The sequence below is a fragment of the Passer domesticus genome, chromosome 1, assembly GCF_036417665.1.
Source record: "Passer domesticus isolate bPasDom1 chromosome 1, bPasDom1.hap1, whole genome shotgun sequence".
NCBI lineage: Eukaryota > Metazoa > Chordata > Aves > Passeriformes > Passeridae > Passer > Passer domesticus.
The window spans coordinates 133,935,839-133,954,330 of NC_087474.1; positions in this window are offsets into that span (position 1 = coordinate 133,935,839).

Below are 18,492 nucleotides of genomic sequence, written 5' to 3' on the forward strand. Positions count from 1 at the left end.
GGAAGATTGCACTGAAAGCTTAACTTACATCCCAGTTGTTTGCAATTTTACACCAAATACAATACACCAAAGTTTATGCCATGAATGAGTGCATTTGCACTGTCTTCTGGACACAGGATCTGACCTGTAATTGATTCAAAGTAACATACCTGTGTTGCCTTTAATAAATGCATATTACATAAGGGCAGCAACAGCATTTCTCTATGTGATTAGCACAAGGACTCTGACTTGGTAGACTGAAATATGGAGTGAACTAAACAGTGAAAAAAGAGTAGGCTAGGACTGGTCCAAACAAAACCAAGAATTAACTAAAATACTAAAAGAAAAGGTCTATTAAAAACCAGCAGGTAAGCTTTCTGACTGAAGCATCTGTGATTCTGGATTATGATATGAAAATGAAGTGTTATGACTTCAGCATCCCAAATTTACTAGTTTTAATTAGAAGAATCTATTGCTGTTTTAGGATTAAATCAGGATTTTAAAACTTTGAAGACTGGGACATTGAAACTTTTCCTTTTTTTTTGAACATATGGGAAGAAAATATACTGACTCCTGACCTAAATTTGAGCCTGATAATGTCTAATATAGACATGGCTGTTTTACATGTTCTTTCCTGTTTCTAAAAATGGCAATGGTGAAATACAAACCACTAAACTCTGAGTTTTTTGTTGCTTTGAGAACTCAGCAATGTTTGATGTGATCAGCAGCCTCTTTACTATTTCAGCAGTCCTTCTACTATATCAAGCAGTCCTTCACTGCTTGTAAAATTTCAACCAACAGCAATACAGGTTAAATCTTAAAAATTAGCAGAACTCTCTCATGTTCACTGGTCATGGCCAAAATGTTGACATGGGACTGATTGTGTCCTTCCCTACTTTAGATAACACATAAATTCTTTTTATTTCAGACCATAAGAAATTAGCTGATAAAAAGTCTCAATGAGTCTGCTGTCAAAGAAAACCAGGATTAGTGAGGATGCTGAGAAACTCAGAGTAAGGAAGATTGTTTGTCTTCAGGACAGTTTGTCTTCTGAAGCATCACTCTCCTGGGTTTGTAAAACCTAGAGCTTCTTCAAATATAAAACTTTGTTCAAAAACAAAAAATGTTCAGGGCTGCATGTAGCAAATTATGTGGGGAAAGGGCACCAAACAGAGAACAAATATATTGAGTCAGCTGTTGGCAGCTACCTGTCAAGGGGCAGGATGAGGGTTGGTAGGGGGAAGGGTAAGAGGGGAAGGGGAAGAGGGAAAGGGATTGAGCAGGATCACAAGAAACTGAGGCCAGATGTCTGCTCACTGGTAGCAGAAAAATATTACAAGGCTTGATTCTAAAAACTGAATCATGATTTTAGAGCTCATACTCTCATGTCTTTTTTCTTTTCAGTCAGGAACGTGTATTTCACATAACAGATTGCATTTCAAAATAACTCTAAAGAGAATATAGAACTGATGAGAATTCATTATTTAGCAGACTGACAAGCAGCAAGTTATTTTTAAAATGACTAGCATAAGGACAGGTGAATGAATCTCATATAAACTAATCTATATGAATGATTTAAAATAAGATCAGATTAAATGTTAATCATCCACTGTGCTATTGAAGCATCTCATAGTTACTGGTTTTATTTACTAATAAATAGGTACAGTGAATTGAAAAGAAACATTTCACATTTTTCCATGAGAAATATATATCTAGATGTGTGATTCTTTCGTCACCTTATGGCTTAGATTTTGAAATAAAGGATCCCCTATAAAAAGGCTACCATGAATGAAAGAATAAACAAAAAGATGAGTGCTTCTCTAATAAGATATAATGAAATTAATAGACTCATCATTGGTTTTGGGGTTTTTTCCCCTTAATTATCCTGCTAAATGGCAGCGTGGAATTGTTTTATTTAGAGATTTTCATAATTGTCAAACCATTTCTCTGTGTTCTCCTGCAAGGAAAACTCTTCTATGCTTTACAGGGAAGTACTAGTCCAAGAAGATCTATAGCTACACAACTTTTCTAGTAAAACTTTATGGGTTGTGCTAGTGTGAAAGCAGAAGCACTGTGCATGCATAAATATGAATGCATTCATACATATACGTCTGTGTGTATAAGAAAAGCTACACACAGACTTTTTGAAACCTGTCAATAAAGTATTCCTATGTCAGTCTTCAAAAGAACTATGCCACAGAAATTTGTCACATAGATTTAGCTTCAGTTCTACATTCTTTATTTGTATGTGCTATAGAGAACGGTTTTCATAGATCAATTATAAGAGAGAAGTTGAAGTCGTAGTTGCTGAAGATTTCTCAGTAGTAGATGTTCTATGCACAAATGTTTCAGAATGTTGTCACACTAATTGGATGTCACAAGTAAAGGAAACTTCAAAAACTTCAGCATCTGACTAGTTAAGAGCTGTCATTTAACAAAACTGGCTTAGTTTTCTGAGTACTCAGTCTGAAAAGCATGAGAAACAGGGTAATTTACATCTTGCTGTCCTACTGGTCCTGTAATTTACAACTCACTGTATTTTTTTACACTGTTTCTGACATTCCTTCTGTCCAAGAGAACTGTAAACATAATTTTAAAGATTAGCTACTAGGGCAATTTCCTGCTGCAAAAGGTGGATCCTAAAATAATTTTCACAGCAGTGGGATCCTGATTATTCTCTATGAATTATTCACTGTTCAAACAGCATGTGGGCAGATACCCTGTTTACTCTTTAGTCTCAGTTTCTCCAAGTATTATCATTAATCACTGTTTCTGCTTCTTGCATAATATGCTTTTATATTGTTATTTTTTATATTCTATTCTTTCATCATTGTTAAAGCAGGAGAAAAAAGTGAAAATAGCTATTTAAAAATTCAATTGTTTGAGTTTTTTTTATTCTTCCCTACTGTATTTTATGAGAGTTTCTGCCTCTTCAAAATGCTCTTTTTCTTCTAATTATGTATAGACATTTTTTTCTTACTTCCTTTGCTTTCATTAACTGGCATACACTAATCCTTCTTTATTGCATGAGTTACTTTATATGTATGCACATCTTGGTAACTACCTCTTACCTACTTCTTTCAATCTCCTTCTCTTCTATATTCTGTACAATTTCATTCTGCAGACCAATTTTGCTCAGATTTCTTCAAGCCTGTGTTGGAGTTTTAAAAAATTCCTTATATTTCAGTGATGAGGAAAAGCTTGGATTTATCTTTGATTTACAAAGTTTTTGGTAAATCAGTCAGCTCCCTCAGCACTTGAGTGCATCCCATGAGGGCTCATGGACTGAAGTATGACAAGTTTGCTTAAATATTCCTTGAACTGATTCTTCTACAATAGTATGTCTTCTTTGTTCCATATTTTCATCTTGGCCTCTGCATCCATGGAATTCTTCTGAAGGCTGGTCTTACTAGTAAAGGCAGAAGTAATGAAGGCCTTCAGTATCTCAGCTGTTTCAATGCCCTCTGTCAGCAGGGTTCCTGCACCATTCACTCACAGAACCACATTTGCCCTAATCTTCCTTTTGCCACTGGTGTACTTGCATGCTGACATTGTGGTTCTCCAAGCTGGGATGCAAACCATCCCACCAAGTCTCTGTGATCCCAATAAGATCATAGTCCCAGAAATAACCACAGATCTCTAATTCTTTGTGTTTATTTCCCACACTGTGTGCACTTGTGTGAAAGGGTGGGGGTGAAATTAGAGGGAACTGAGAAGTTCTATTTACATCCTATTAGAGTTAGTATAGAAATTATAGGGCAAAGTGCATCTGCTACTCCCTGGAAGAAGTGTGGTTGGCATGTGCAAAACCATTCCATCATGATTCCTTATATACACAATCTGCAACCTAAAGCACCTGATAAGAGGGCTGGAATGGAGAGCAGAGTAGAGTGGAAAAGTTACAGCCAAGCTCTGTTAAAATCTCTGCAGTTGGGGGAACTCAGTATTGTCCAGTTTGCAGCCTACAAACTGTATAGCACCAGTCATCCAAAGGACATAGGAGAAGACGCCCTGCTGCTGAGCCAACCCTGTGCTGAAATCATTCTTCTCAGATGAGTTTGGCTCATTACAGCCTAATTGTAATATTTAGTCACATGTCCATCCAAAAGTTTCCTGCCTCCAGGGTATGATCACCCCACACTGGGCATGCACTTTATGTTTTATTGGCTATCTTTACAAGTCAAGCAGGACACTTACACCAATCAGTTACAAAGGTATGAAAAGAATCACTCAAGCTCCACCTCAATATAAAGAAATAATTTAAAAGTAAGCTGAGACTGGAGAAAAGTTAGGGAAGACTCCATCAAAACTGTTAGGATCAGTCAATGGGCTGAACCTGTCTTGTCTCCATAGACATGCCTGTTGGGTAAGAACCTTACTCTGTGTGTGCTGAATACTTTTATTGGGGACTAGAGCTTGTCTGTGTATTGTTTTGAATATTTTTTTTTAGTCAGATATTATCACTAGCAATCCTTGAAGCTTAACCTATCAAAATTTTTTATTAATATAGTGTTATTCCATAAACAGTTACTGGGAGTACTTCAGGGGCTTTGGAAGTTGCCATCAATCAGGAATGTACTCAAAGTGGAAGACCCATTTAGGGGTCAAAAAGTGGCCATACCAGCTGAGGGGTGCCTCCTGTTCTGTTGGTGTATTTCCCTGAATAAGTCACTGGAACCGCCCTCTGATCCAGTGAAGGGTCCCCATAAAGGGGGACATGAGGGTTTTGGCTTTCCTAAAATGCTGGCAGGCAAATCAAACACTAAAAGTCAAAGAAATCTCCTCACACTAAGGGTGGAGTAAATCACCCTTTTTCCTGTGACAGCTTAATGTGCAGGCACTTCAGAAATTACCCCAAACATGCTAGTTTTCCCAAAATTGTTTGGAGTCTTTTTTTTCATAAAGACTTTTTCTTACACACCACTGCTTGAGGTGACTGTGCTTAAGCCCTGTTTTGTTGATTTTGTGTTTTGGTTTGTTCACATCACTCTCCTCATGAACCCTGTCTAACAGTTCCTCACAGGACTGCTGATAAGTCTCCCTCCCCTGTCATTCCTGTATCTGTGAAGGGCTTATGTAACATTACAAATGCTAGGACAGCTTTGATAATGCTCTCTAGGAAGATGTTCAGATGCAAAATGAGCCAGACTACAAGTATTGGAATCTGTAAGATATAAATCCTCATAACTAGGCTTCTAGAAGCTTTAGATTCCCTTTCATCTCAATAACTTTTCTCTGGCTGGTCATGCCAGATACTTTACAGGTATTTTTCCAGAGTCTGATCTACATTCACTTGAACTTATATTAAGTTTCTTTATGAAATCCAGTAAATGTAAGATTCATCCCAAAATACCCTACTTATTCTTGTTTCTTTGCAAACATTGGCATAGAAATTGATAATAGACAACATATTCTGACACTTAAATAATAAATTCCTCATTTTATTTTACATGCTACTTTTATGTTTACAAGGGAAACACTTTAGTCTACCTTATTATGTGCATACATTCACATTTCAACTTTAGTTGTCATGCTCATACACTTTTTTAAAAAAAATCTGTGTTTATTTTCAATTTACTACAAAAAACAAGACTTTATTAGAAAGTAATTGCCAGATAGACACTTATCTCTGAATCACAGAGCAATAGGTCATTGTCACTTTTCCAAATTCAATAAAGTCTTAATCTGCTACATTTCACATTTCAACTGTAGGAAACTTGAAGCAGGCAAGTCAATTTATTGAGGAGATAAAAGCAAATATAATTTTAAATTATACTCCATTTACAGTTAGTTCTTTGTTTAATTGTGAGTTCAAATTTATTGGAAAAATGATTTTGTAGAGGATCCTTGAATTAGTTTTCTCTGTGAATCATTTTAAACACAGGTCACGTGTAGAATCATGGTTGGGAAGGACCTTAGAGATCACCTAGTTCCAAACCTCCACCATGTGCATGGACGCCTTCCACCAGAGCAGCTTGCTCAAAGCCCCATCCAACATGACCTTGAACACTTCCAGGGATGGGACATCCACATCTTTGGCCAACCTGCTCAGTTTCTCACAACCCTCTGAGTAAAGGTGGTGAGAGTAAATATCACCCTTATACTTAAACCTACACTCTTTCAGTTTGAACCCATTCTTCCTTGTGTTATCACTGCATGTCCATCTAAAAATACCCTCTCCAGTTTTCTTTTAGCTCCCTTTAAGTACTGAAATGCTCACCAGAGCCTTCTCTTTTCCATGCTGAACCTTCCCAACTCTCAAGCTGTCCTAATAAGAGAGATATGATGGGAAGTTTTACATTACTTTTAAGTGGACTGCAAGAGAAGTGCATAAGCAACACATTTATATTCCAGCTATAAACCAGCTGCAAAGGATAGAATTTTAATGTCTTCTTTGCCAGTGGAGGCTGCTTTTCCAAATAGAAAATTTTAAATGTGACAAAATAGACCTGCCTTGGTTTTCTTAAGGAATTTAGGATTTCACTGTGCATGGAAATTAAATCGAACAGAATGTTCTTGGAAATTAAGTAAAACCTCTCTTTATACCTCCCTCAGCTAAAAATAGAGAATAATTAAGACACATAAGTATTTCTAACTGAAAGCACTCGTGGTTGGAAGCGATAGCGTTAACCTAACTACCTTACAGACTGTATCATCATTCCTTCTACTGCTTCACATTAATGTTTCGTATCATCTCTATGCAGACTAGCCCCAAGCTGGCCAGTCTTCTATTTATATGAAGAAACAAACAGCAAATATGCTATAAAGCCTATTATGTTTTTAATTCAGTGCTATGACAAATTTGTCTAAAGAAAAAGAAATCAGTAGTAGAATGATTCTTCACATGTATTTCAGGACATCAGTTGCAGAACTTTGGCAAATGGAAGTTAATTTGATAAAATGTTAGCATACCAGAGGGACAAAATGACATTTAGTAAGTCAAGATAGAAGAAGCTTTTTCTGTACACCAATTTAGGTTTTTGCAGTTTGATAATCTTTATGGGCTGTTGAAAGTCAGTTCTTTAAATGCACTGGTTTTCAAATATTTCTTGTAGCCAGATCTAATAAGAAAAATATCTTCCTACTATTTTTCAATACATTTATTTCCTGTACATTTTATATAAATAGAAGATATTTAAAGTGCCTGTCCAAGAATCACACTAAAACTTACATGAGTTTTTTCTCTCAGAAACCACAGGAATAATTTAGAAGATATAGAATTAAGAAATTGAGTGTTTTATTGAAAATGTACATTTAACAAAAATAATTTCTTGTGGCTAGAAACATACATGCTATTTATTCTGAAAAAAATACTGAATAGTGTTAGAGTATATATAACTAAATTTTAAGAAACTGAAACACTCTTACAGAATTTCATTGATTTATAGAAACTTTCTAATGTCCATAAATTACAAAATTTAATCAGACATAGATTAATTGGAATACAGAAACAGAAATATACTAGTTAATAAAACAAATGACAAAAAATAAAATTTTCTGTTATTCTATGGTAAAATTTTTGTATTTTTTTCACATAGAAGGTAATTACACAGAAAATTCTAATTAGCTCATTTATGTTTCCACACTACTAGAATAAGTTGAACCTTCACACCTATTTTAGATGCTTTTTATTATGCCAAACCATGCCTTTAAAATATCTTTGACCACATTTTTTAGCCTGTATTTCAAAGCAAGTAAATGAACACCATTCCTAAACCACAATACCTACCTCTGTATATGTTTTGCATGTTCTCCTACACTTTTAACTAAATCTCTGTGCTGGAAGGGCAACTAAAATTTTACTTGTGGAAGACAAAGCTTCCACAAGTGACGAAGCAGTCATTTCTGAAATGGAGAAACAGGAAACAGAAATACTTTGAATAACATAACTTTTTCCTACTAATCTCTGTATTTGTTCACACACAACAATCTCTGTCTTAATAATCTCTTTCTCAATAACCATAATTTTATATTATCCCTGTTGTAATCCAGACAATACATTTTTAGTGTTTCTGAAAAGAGACAAATTTTTGTGTAACTATTTTTTTTTTTGCATTTCAAAGTTCTAGAGAATGAGAAGTATCACAACTGCAGTTTACATGTTTCACAAAATTTTGTTCAACTTGATAACATATTTTTTCGTTTCCTTTTACAGTCCAAGTTTTCAGTGAAGTTGCATGTGAAACCCTAGAGAACACCACTGAAACCATTCTGTGCCCATTGCCAGATCAGCATCAAAACTGAACTGCAGATTCTACAGCCTGTTTCTAGAAATTGTGCAAATTTTGGTGATTAAAAGCTTGAGTGTTTACATAATCAAAGGCTTTTCTCTTTACCATATTTCAAAATTACTACTGTAAATAACTGGTTCTGAAGAAAACTAAGGAAAATTAATATCTAATTTTTTTGTGTTTTATATGTTGCTTTGTTTTTCAAGAACAAAAATTTTTGTAATTTTGTGGCTATTTTTTCTTTCAATCTGAGCTAGTTGTAGATACTAATATTTTCTCCAGGATGATAAAGTTACAATAGTATCAATATTTCCCAATGAAATTTGTCTTTAAATTATCTCTTCCCTAATTTTTTCCCTTAGTGATACCCCAATAACCTGTTACCTTGTTTCCTTTCTTATACTAGTGGCTGTATTTTTTTCCAGTTTGAATTTTTAACTCCTCAATTTGTAACACAGTTAAGAAATTCTGCCATTTTTGTCAGCCAAAATGCTTGTGAAAAAGCTCAGTTATCCTGGTTTACTCCACTGTCAACTTCATTAGCTTTCTTCTTTTCTGTGTTATTATCATAACACTCAGGCCTTCAAACTTTATTGGTGAATACAGATGGCCATCACCATTGGACAACTTTAGGGAAACGATAACTCCTTGATATCCATTAGGACATGCCAGCTATTCAGTGAATCTTTTTTAAAGTTAAATCGCCCATGTTTGCTTCCATAAAGAAAAAATTTCACTTGAAGCAAAAAATTTAGAAAAATACAGCAATGTGATAATTAAGAAAGGGGTTTTATGGGTCATTACTAAAATCTGGAAATAAGTTGTATGGAAAGACAAGTATATTATTTTTTTTTCCACAGCACACCATTATTTTTTAATCTTTTTCCAAAAAGAATTCCTATTAATGCCCATATCTTCATTTGAGATTAGTCAGAATAATACAGATACATTCTTCAGCTATCAGTTTTTACAAGGTTTAGTAAAATGGGTTTTTGGGTTTAGTTACTACCATAATTAATACAACAAAAAGCTAGAAATAAATTACATGTTGTGTGATTTTTATCTTTATTACAGCAATTATATGCCATCATGGGCTCCCGGAGTAGTTCATCTGTGCATTGTTTCTATGCGAAGTTTATAGCAAATCTGAGTCACACAGGAGGTTGTTCCCTGATAAAACAGTTCCACAATCCAGCTAGAATTAACCATAACATCTTTCTTCTGCAGCTTTATTTACTGATCAAAAGGTCCTCCAATTCTGCAGGGTAATCATTTATCTAGATGACCTCTATTAACTTCCTTCAGAAAAATCTGGATGAAGAGTATAAAAGCAGTCATCAGATTTATAAGAGCTGAAAGCTCTTTTGTTTGCAAAGGACTGTAAATATAAGAAATATATTTTCATAAAAAAATATCTCAGAAGTAAATATAGTGTTACATTTACTAAGGAAGACATCTAGACCTAAGTCTGAAAGAACCAATTTCAGTGAAAATTACCTTTGATAGAAATATATGTTCCTTTTCTTTTAAAGTTCAAAATTTGCATTTAGTTGCTAGTGACCAAATAAGAGATTCATATGGGTCTTATTTATTGCCTTATCTGTCTTGTAATAAAAAACAAAAACATCATAAGAGTCTTTTTTACATTACCTCTCTTTTTTTACTTCCAAAGCACTAACCACCTCAGCCACTCTAATCTCAATGAAGGGAAGTAATTTATTTACCGAAGGTTTAACAAGTTAGTGCTTCACTACCTTTTTCTGGGTCCCAGCTGGAACTTGTCAGTCATTATGAGCAGCCTGTTAAATCGTATGCCTGCAGCAATTTTTGGCCATGATTTCTGAATAAAAAGAACAGAGTGAGATAGTACTGCATTATAAAGGGGACTTAGCTCCTGAAATACAGGAGCACAGTATGTGTCAGTGTGCCTCTTACAATCTGCCTCTGTCTGCTTTAGAGAAGCCTGGGCAAAACAGTTCACAACAGAGTGTATTTTGTGTATGTTTATGAGCTCACATGCTTTCACTCTACATTTCTGTTCACTGTTTTCACCATGGAGGTGAAATATTTCAGCTATGTTAATGCATAATTCTTTGTTTCAGCGTCTGTGTTTGATGGTAGTGGATTATCACTGTACATCTAAAAGCAAGTTGGATAATCTTCAAAGTTTACCTAGACTACTGTAATCATGAATGCTCTTCTATCCTCCTTTTAATTTTGGTACTTGCTTCAGTAAAACTCAGCAAGCAATTATCTGGTATAAAGCAAAATTAAGTTATAAATTAATGATATGAGAGCAAATTGCACTTGGTCACTTACAGTATGATCAGATTCTGTGCCTATTTTGTTAGTACTTTTTTCATGTGGTTTCAAGAAAATATTTCCTTAGGCTCAGAAGTAAAAATGCAATAGCAGCATATGACAACATAATAGGCATGGTGTTCTGATGTTGAATTTTAATAGAACATGCAATTTTCATTAAGGCTGGCCGGAGACTACTTAACCAGATAGACAAATTTTACCTTCCCTTGGATAAGAATCAAAAGTCTGATTGCTGCTACCATGGAAGGACAAAAGAAGCAAAATTAGAACAGAAAGACCAGAGAAAGAATTGTGAAGATTCATGAAGGATAGGTTTGTTAATATTTTACATTCATGGAAAAGGAAAAGAGATCAATTATCATTTTGCCCGAGGACTTGCTTGTCCATTTCTCTTATTCTAGCTGAAATTAATAGATTCCTTTAAATATGAAGGAATAGGTGATTGTAAATCCTCATCTTGGCTATGGGGGGGTCTATCATTGTAGATTTCTCACATACTCACATCTGACTAAGTATCTTCAGGAGTAGTATCATGTTCCCATTAAATGTACAGTACATTTATTTCCAAGATAACAAAAAGTACTGGGGTCAGCATGAGCTGTTGTATCTCAGGGCAAACTAACTTTTGCCAACTAAGAGATTATTGGGGAATTGGGCTCATTCTTATCTCTAGTTTGCAGCTCCTTCCTTCACCTGTCTCTTAATTGCCTCTGACATGCCATGGTGACAATTAACCCAGTATCTCTGGCATGTAAGAGCTCTCCAAACTGCTACTTCTCCTCTAAAACTGGCACTCTCCTTTTTAATGAGGGGAAACAGTGAACCAGTTTTCTGTAGTGCTATATGGAGTTCAGTCTTAGAGTTTAATTTAGGGCATAATCTGTAAAGTCTGTTTTTAAAAAGAAAATAAATCAGTCTGAGGGGGTACTTAGAAATTAGATCAAAAATATAAAAATTATGACTGCTTAGGACTGTTTAAAATATAGGCAATGCACAGAACCATGTAAAATTAAATGAATTAATGAAACCAGGAGTTCCATAGAAATTATATTCTGAGTTTTATTTTGACTTCTATTCTTGTTGCATAATCTGGTTAGCTCAGTAATGATGTCTCCTTCATCAGGAAATATTTAGTAAAGCCCAAATTTTCATTTGGGCCCATACCTGTGTGTTCATTCAGCAGTACCTCTTCTTTTTTTATGGCAAATCACATTAATTTTATAAATACAATATGAAACTGATGGGTTTGGAATCAGAACCTTACTAAGCCTTTTCCCTATGCATCAACTAGTACATCTGAACCATAGGAAAAAAATCTCACAGGCTTGGGAAGCCCATTTCTGGAGTCCCCAAACCCTCATTATTGCACTTGGAGCAATAGTCTGTAGTGTAAACACTGCACAGGAAGCAGGAGGCTGGAGCTGGCAATGGGAGGTAGTAAGACTTGACATCAAGACATCTATTCCTATTAAAAAATACTTCAGAGTATAATACTACTCTTCAGAGAACACAGACATCTGAGAATGTAGCAAGTTAATCATCAACTACTTGTCCACCCTCGCTGACTGAGTTCTTTTTGTGAGACATTCAAAGCAGCAGCGAAGAGTATCTAGGGTTCTTTTTCTTTAGATTCTCCTTGAAAGACAAGACAGGAAGAGTAGGGGAGATATTATTAATCTGGCTTGTGGGTGTTTATGTGGGCTGTTTAACTGGTTTACTGTAAAATGTTTAGATAATAAAGTGCAATGAAAGGCAATACAGGAATTCATCCAAAAAACGAAATGGTATATGATGAATGCTGTTTTAATCGTAAATGAACAATTTTAATTGACATGATGCTTTAATTCTCTGTATTATCTCTAGTATCTATCCAGATGGAAATAAATGTTATCATTGCTATGAAGTACATTTTAGTGCCATTCAGACATACCCTGAACACAAATAAATAATGGACCTTTTAACGTAAAGGTAACATTCAGCTTGGACTGAAAAATCAAAGCTAGTCTACAAAAGTTCTTTCTATTTGAATGTTTTTGAAAAAAAAAATCTAAGCCATGAAACCTAAGGAGGTTTGTTTTGGTTTTTTTTCTTGTGAATCTTCTACTTCTCTAAGTACTGTCATAATTTTAGGAGAAGAGAACTTTTGGAGAAATTAATGGGAAAATGTAAGGTATGAAAGTAATACAATAAAAATCTGGGTTCTTCTTAAAATGGTTACAGATTTCTTGCAATATGATGTAGCAAGTTGGATGCACTTATATTTTCCCAGCAAGTGTGTCGTGGATCCTGAGAGAAATGGTAGGTGTGCTCAAATCTGCTTGCGAGAGAAAGAGGAATCAGGAAGTTCTGCTGTATTGATGCCAAAATAAGCAAAAAACAATGCCAATTGTTACAATTGTCTTTTCAGGGTTTACTCATCAAGAATTAACATTCAAGGCTTTCCTAAAATATTGCTTTTTTTTATGTCTGCTTGTATTTAAACTGTTGCTGTTTTATGTCTCCTGTGTTAAACTGTTGCAAGAAGCTGGGAAGAATAAGGAATGCCTGGAAAAAATATCACAGTGATGATTTTTAGTTTAGTTATGTATGGGGTTGACGTCATTCAAAGATGCAGCAAAGCTGAGCTGACCTTTGCCTGGGTGAAGACAGCTGTCACATTTCTTGCCGTGTTCGTGCCACTCCAAAGCTATCAATGACTCATTCAGCCTTTGATACATGCAAGAACTGCATATTTATGTCATGGTGGCTGGCATGATAGGAAAGATTTTATGTTAGGTAGAGCAATAGATAAAGATCAGCTGCTGAAGTGGCTTCATGACATAGTTTCATTTATGTCTTTTTCATTTCATTTGAAAATCATAGAAAATAAAGAATTTATTATCAACTTCCAATCTGATTCTGTGACAAGAGTGAATGGAATGAGGCACAGTAGATTATGTAGAATTAGAAGATCAAATTTTTTTCCCCAGTTTTAGCATCAGAATTGTTAATGAGAGAACAGTCAGTCTTGATATTTATATTAAGTAGCAGGTATTGCCATCTTAGAGTCTGTGAAAAAAAGTAGACAGAACATTTCAAGGGTTGAAGATCATACCTACCATACCATAATAAGCTTGAAAGAGCCCAGCCTACTTACTGAATCCTAAACAATGACACATAAATTGACTACCCTGAGTAAGGACAGTTGAGGAAGTAGCTGATGGGGTTTGATTTTTTTTTTTTTTGTTTGTTTAGCATAGATAATACATTATATAAAATTAATGTCTAGAGAAAAATATTTTAAAAATCTGGCTAGAAATAAACCAGAATTTTACAACTCCATTTTCTATTTTAGTATTGAGAGGAAAAAATGAAAATAATTAACACTTGCAAAAACACAGTACTGGGAAGTAGAGGATCCCCTGTATCATGACACATTCCATTCAGACTGAGAAACAGGCTGAGCTAGGAATTTGCACCTTAGAAAAGTTATTAGACTCTGCAGGTATAACTGTGTGAAAGTGGATGACCTATGATGTACTAAAGGTGAAATGGAATCTGTTAGTTCCTCTTTACATCTGAGTTTTGGGGACAGATATTCTTTGAGGGCTCATTTTCAAGTAGATAATACTGATGATCTGATTATGAAGTTATATTTACTAGGTAAATATATTTTCCCAGAGCTCATCAAGCTATGTTTTATTCTAGATTGTTGACACACAGTCTAAGTCAATCCTAGAGAAAAGAAGCTTTCATTTGTGCTGCCCTCAAGCCATAAAAATATGTCACATGAGGCAATAGTGATTTGTACTACATTCTGAAGTGACATTCGTTCATAGGGATAGCAGTTCTTGACTTTACATTTGAGAAAGCACAAAAAAAGATTGAACTATGCAGCTGCATATTTTGTCCTTTAATAAAAACTTTATTTTACATAGCGCTTGCTCTTCTATTTATAGTAAGAAGGAAAAAAAGTTTTTGAAAACTGCTGAGATGCAGTGCCAGATCTGGAAGTGAATTTTACAATTTGAGATAATCTCTAGTGTTTATTGTCAAAATGATTTATGAGATGAGTTGAAAAACACACATTTCTTTTCTAGGCAAGGTTTCTCCAAAGAAAGATGCTGCCATGTAGTAACCCAGATGGATCAGCTTACCCACCAATTGCATATTGATCTATTTATTGAATTTTAACTATTAACTATTTAAATACTTGCAGAGAATTTAGTGATATATCTAGCAAGAGTTAATTTTTTTTATTCATTATACTAAATGTTTCATAGCATGTTTAGCAAAGTGGTGTCCTTTGATTACCCAGCCAGTCATTAAACTCCTTCAAATTTGAAATGCATGAAAAATACAAAAATATCTGGTTACAGCAGATATGCAAGTTAATGTATTCCTTCCTGTGATGGTATATAAATGCCAGAGGAAAAAAATAATGATTCTGTTTCAAGATTATTTGCTTTAAGCAGAATTGTTTTAGTCATGGGATCAATATTTTATAGTGTGTAGCTGCTCAGAAATGGATCTCCAGTTTGAAAGCTAAAAAATCAATTAATTGAAGAATTAATGAATACTACCTATACACTTGTTAAATGATGGCTATAGTGTAAGCAGTGGAAACCCTGTCATGAGATGTCTCCAGTAATTCTCCATTTTAGGCGTCCTGTATATAGTAAAAATATACATTATCAGGTCCTTGAATAAATATAGAAGCTATGTCATGGTGCTGTCTAGTATCAATTGAGCAACATTATTAAGTCCTTAAGAAAATAACATTTTTAGGAGTATACTTTTATATAACTGAGCAATCCTACTAAAGTCATCAAAGAAAGGAAGATCAAATAAAGAAATTTATTTATTTTAAAACCATACATTCAAGCTTATTTTGCCTATCTCATGGAGGAGTTTTTTTCTGATGGAAATAATATGTTATACAAGATTTTCACTAATGTCCCCAGAGATGCAGCTTCATGTGATACTGACTTGCATTTACTCATGTTAATGCTTACTAGGATTGTGGAATCAACACAGGAGGAAAAAATTATAAAAGTCTGGGGGTTTTAGTTTTTTGTTTATTTGTTTATTTTGGGAAGATTGAACAGAGCAAAGATAGAGCTGTAGTCAGATAAGACTTGAAAATAAAAAGAGAAGCATTATTCTTGATTTTATATTGCTTAATATGAAACTCTACATTTCATAGAAAGAGCACACAAGTTTAAAAAGACACAGTGCTGAATAAAAAATGAAAAATTGAACTTTAAACCAAATAATGAATAATCTCTTTTTCAACCTTCACTATTCTGGGAAATGGATGGCACCTACTTTGCTTTCCAAAGGATTTATAAAACCAGCCTATAAACATTGTTGCATATTGAAAATAAATATTTATAAATTTACATTTGCTTAATTCAGGGATCTCAAGTGGCAGCAGTGAGGATGATGGTCTTGCTAAAGTCAACAACACGAACACCTAATTTTATGCTATGCAAATAATAATCCATAGTTCATTTACAGCTGCATTGTTTTTTTTCCTATAGTTAGAGTTCAGATTGTAATTGACAATGGAACTAGAACTTTACCATATTTAACATTTATCCAGTCAAAGGATCCAAAACTGAATTAGGATAGTGATTAATTTATAATATATTTAAACTAATGTTTTGTACATTTCAAACATAGGCTTCAAGGCTTCAATCATGAATGCACTTCTACATTTTCACTATATTATAAACTATCAAGAATTGTATGTTGTTTATTCTTTTACATCGTATAACTTCAGCTTTTTTCCCCTGTTTTAATTGAATGCTATTTGGGGTAATTCTGTGTTTACATAGCAAATACTGTAATGTGATCCCTCAGTATCCAAACTAACTGCAGTGAGAGCAGATGATCCTCAGTCTCATCTCCAGTTTCTAACTGACTGGGTTTATAGACAGCTGTATAATGCTAGACACCATGGCAGCAATAACAAATCAGGTATGGACCCTGGAGAAAATCTGATTTTCATTAATAGAATTTTTTTATTTTTGTTATTGTTTAAAGGTATTGAAAATGCAGATTAAATAGAAATACTCATTGCTCATTGTTTTTTTCTTTTACCAGCTTGTTCACTTTTAATTAGCCAGTAGAGTCAAATGTAAAAGACATTTCACCATTGCTTGTGTGCACTTCTTCATAACATATGAATGAATGCTATGTGCCCCTTCAACATTTTCTTTAAACTAAGCTTGATGCAGAAAGGTGCATGCATGCAAAGCATGAAATTATTCAAAAGTTTAATTATAATATATCAGACTGAAAAAAATATATTTACTTTAAATAATAACCTTTTGGTAGAGATTTTTCTAGAAGGTTGAAAATTCAGAACTGGAAAATACAGTCAAATGATTCTTTACTATCATTCTACAGAGTTTTTTTTACCAGTAATTATTCAGTTTAAAACACAAGGTAAAACACCAGTAACACCACAATGCACATTGAGCAATTATTCACCTGTGATGTCCCTTTAATTCCAAGTGATCACCAGACCTTCAAAACTTGTTCTGAAATTTATTTTTCAGTAAAAGTTTAGATTGCATGTGTTGTAATGGTGCTACAGGCAACCTGGAAAAAAAACCAAAAAACAGAGAAACCTATGGAAAGTATGTTTTGATTCCTTTTATAATATTCAAAGTACTTGAAACATGGAAAATGCTTCTGCAAAAATAACATGTATTCACTAATTATTTTGTTGCATGGAAAAAGAAAGGAAAAACATTGCATATGGTCCTACATCCTATACGGCTCTATTTTTTCTTGAGTGTGTCAGCTGTTAAGGTCACATTATTTTCCCCTTACTGCACAACAAGGCTGGTATCATGCACTCTTCCCATACTTATCTCTAAGTGTCTAAGGCCCTTCCTTGTTCAGAAAATGGGATTAAACACAGGCTTTCCGACTGTGGATAAATAGCCTGGTCAGCAGGTTGCTTATGTTGAAAGAAAATGAACCAACCAGTCAAGCCAGGAATTGTTACTGCTTTTGTTTCTCTCCATTTCTGTGTCCATGACTTCCAGACATGCTGCAGACAATTTTCACATCCTGACCAGAATGTCTCTTGTGAGAACTCAGACACCTCTGTTACATGTCAGTGTTTAAAGATGCTTCCACCTCTGCTCAGATGTTTAATTTTTAATATCTAGGGTATGACCAGGTATCAAATAGATTTCAGAATAATTAATATCTCTCAGATACCAACAGATTTTAATTTTGCTTAACATATAAAAAATTTAGCTGAATGTTGCTTTCTTTCATCTTTAATCATAATAAGATGAAGGTTCATCGAAAAGCATTTATTTTACTTGCCACATGTAGCCATATCAAGCTGTAGCATTAAGGGGGGCTTATATATGAAAGCATTAAAAAAAGGAAAAAGTTCTGAATAATTTATAAAGATGAGCTACAAATAAGAGACTAAAATACCAGAATAATAAAATAAGCACATGGGGACTAAATTGCTCAAAAGCTGGTAATGAAATATGCAACCCTTCACCTATGATGTCTATCATCTATCTAGCTGGTTAATATATTTTTGTAATCTCTCTGAAATGTACTATCCAAATTCATTATCAGTTATTTCTGTAAAAGACTATTAAAAATCCCTTTTACTTGCTAAAAAAAAAAAAAAAAACCATCAGTTTCCTATTCAGAAAGCATAAATTGTCAGAATACTTGTTAACAGCTTTGTTTCATGTCTGCAGCTCACTTTAGAAATGAAAGCCTAAGATTCTCCTAAAAACAGAAAATGTCTATAATCCACCGGGGTATAATGAAGCGAATGATTATTTGTGAAACACCTACCCTGCTTGTCAGCCCCTAAGCACTTCAACAAAGCACTCTGAGTCATTCTTATAAAGAGGTGCTGTGACAGAAGAAATGAGCCACAGGTTGGAGATCCTCGGGCAAACGCAGCCCAGTGCATATGGTACATCATTAC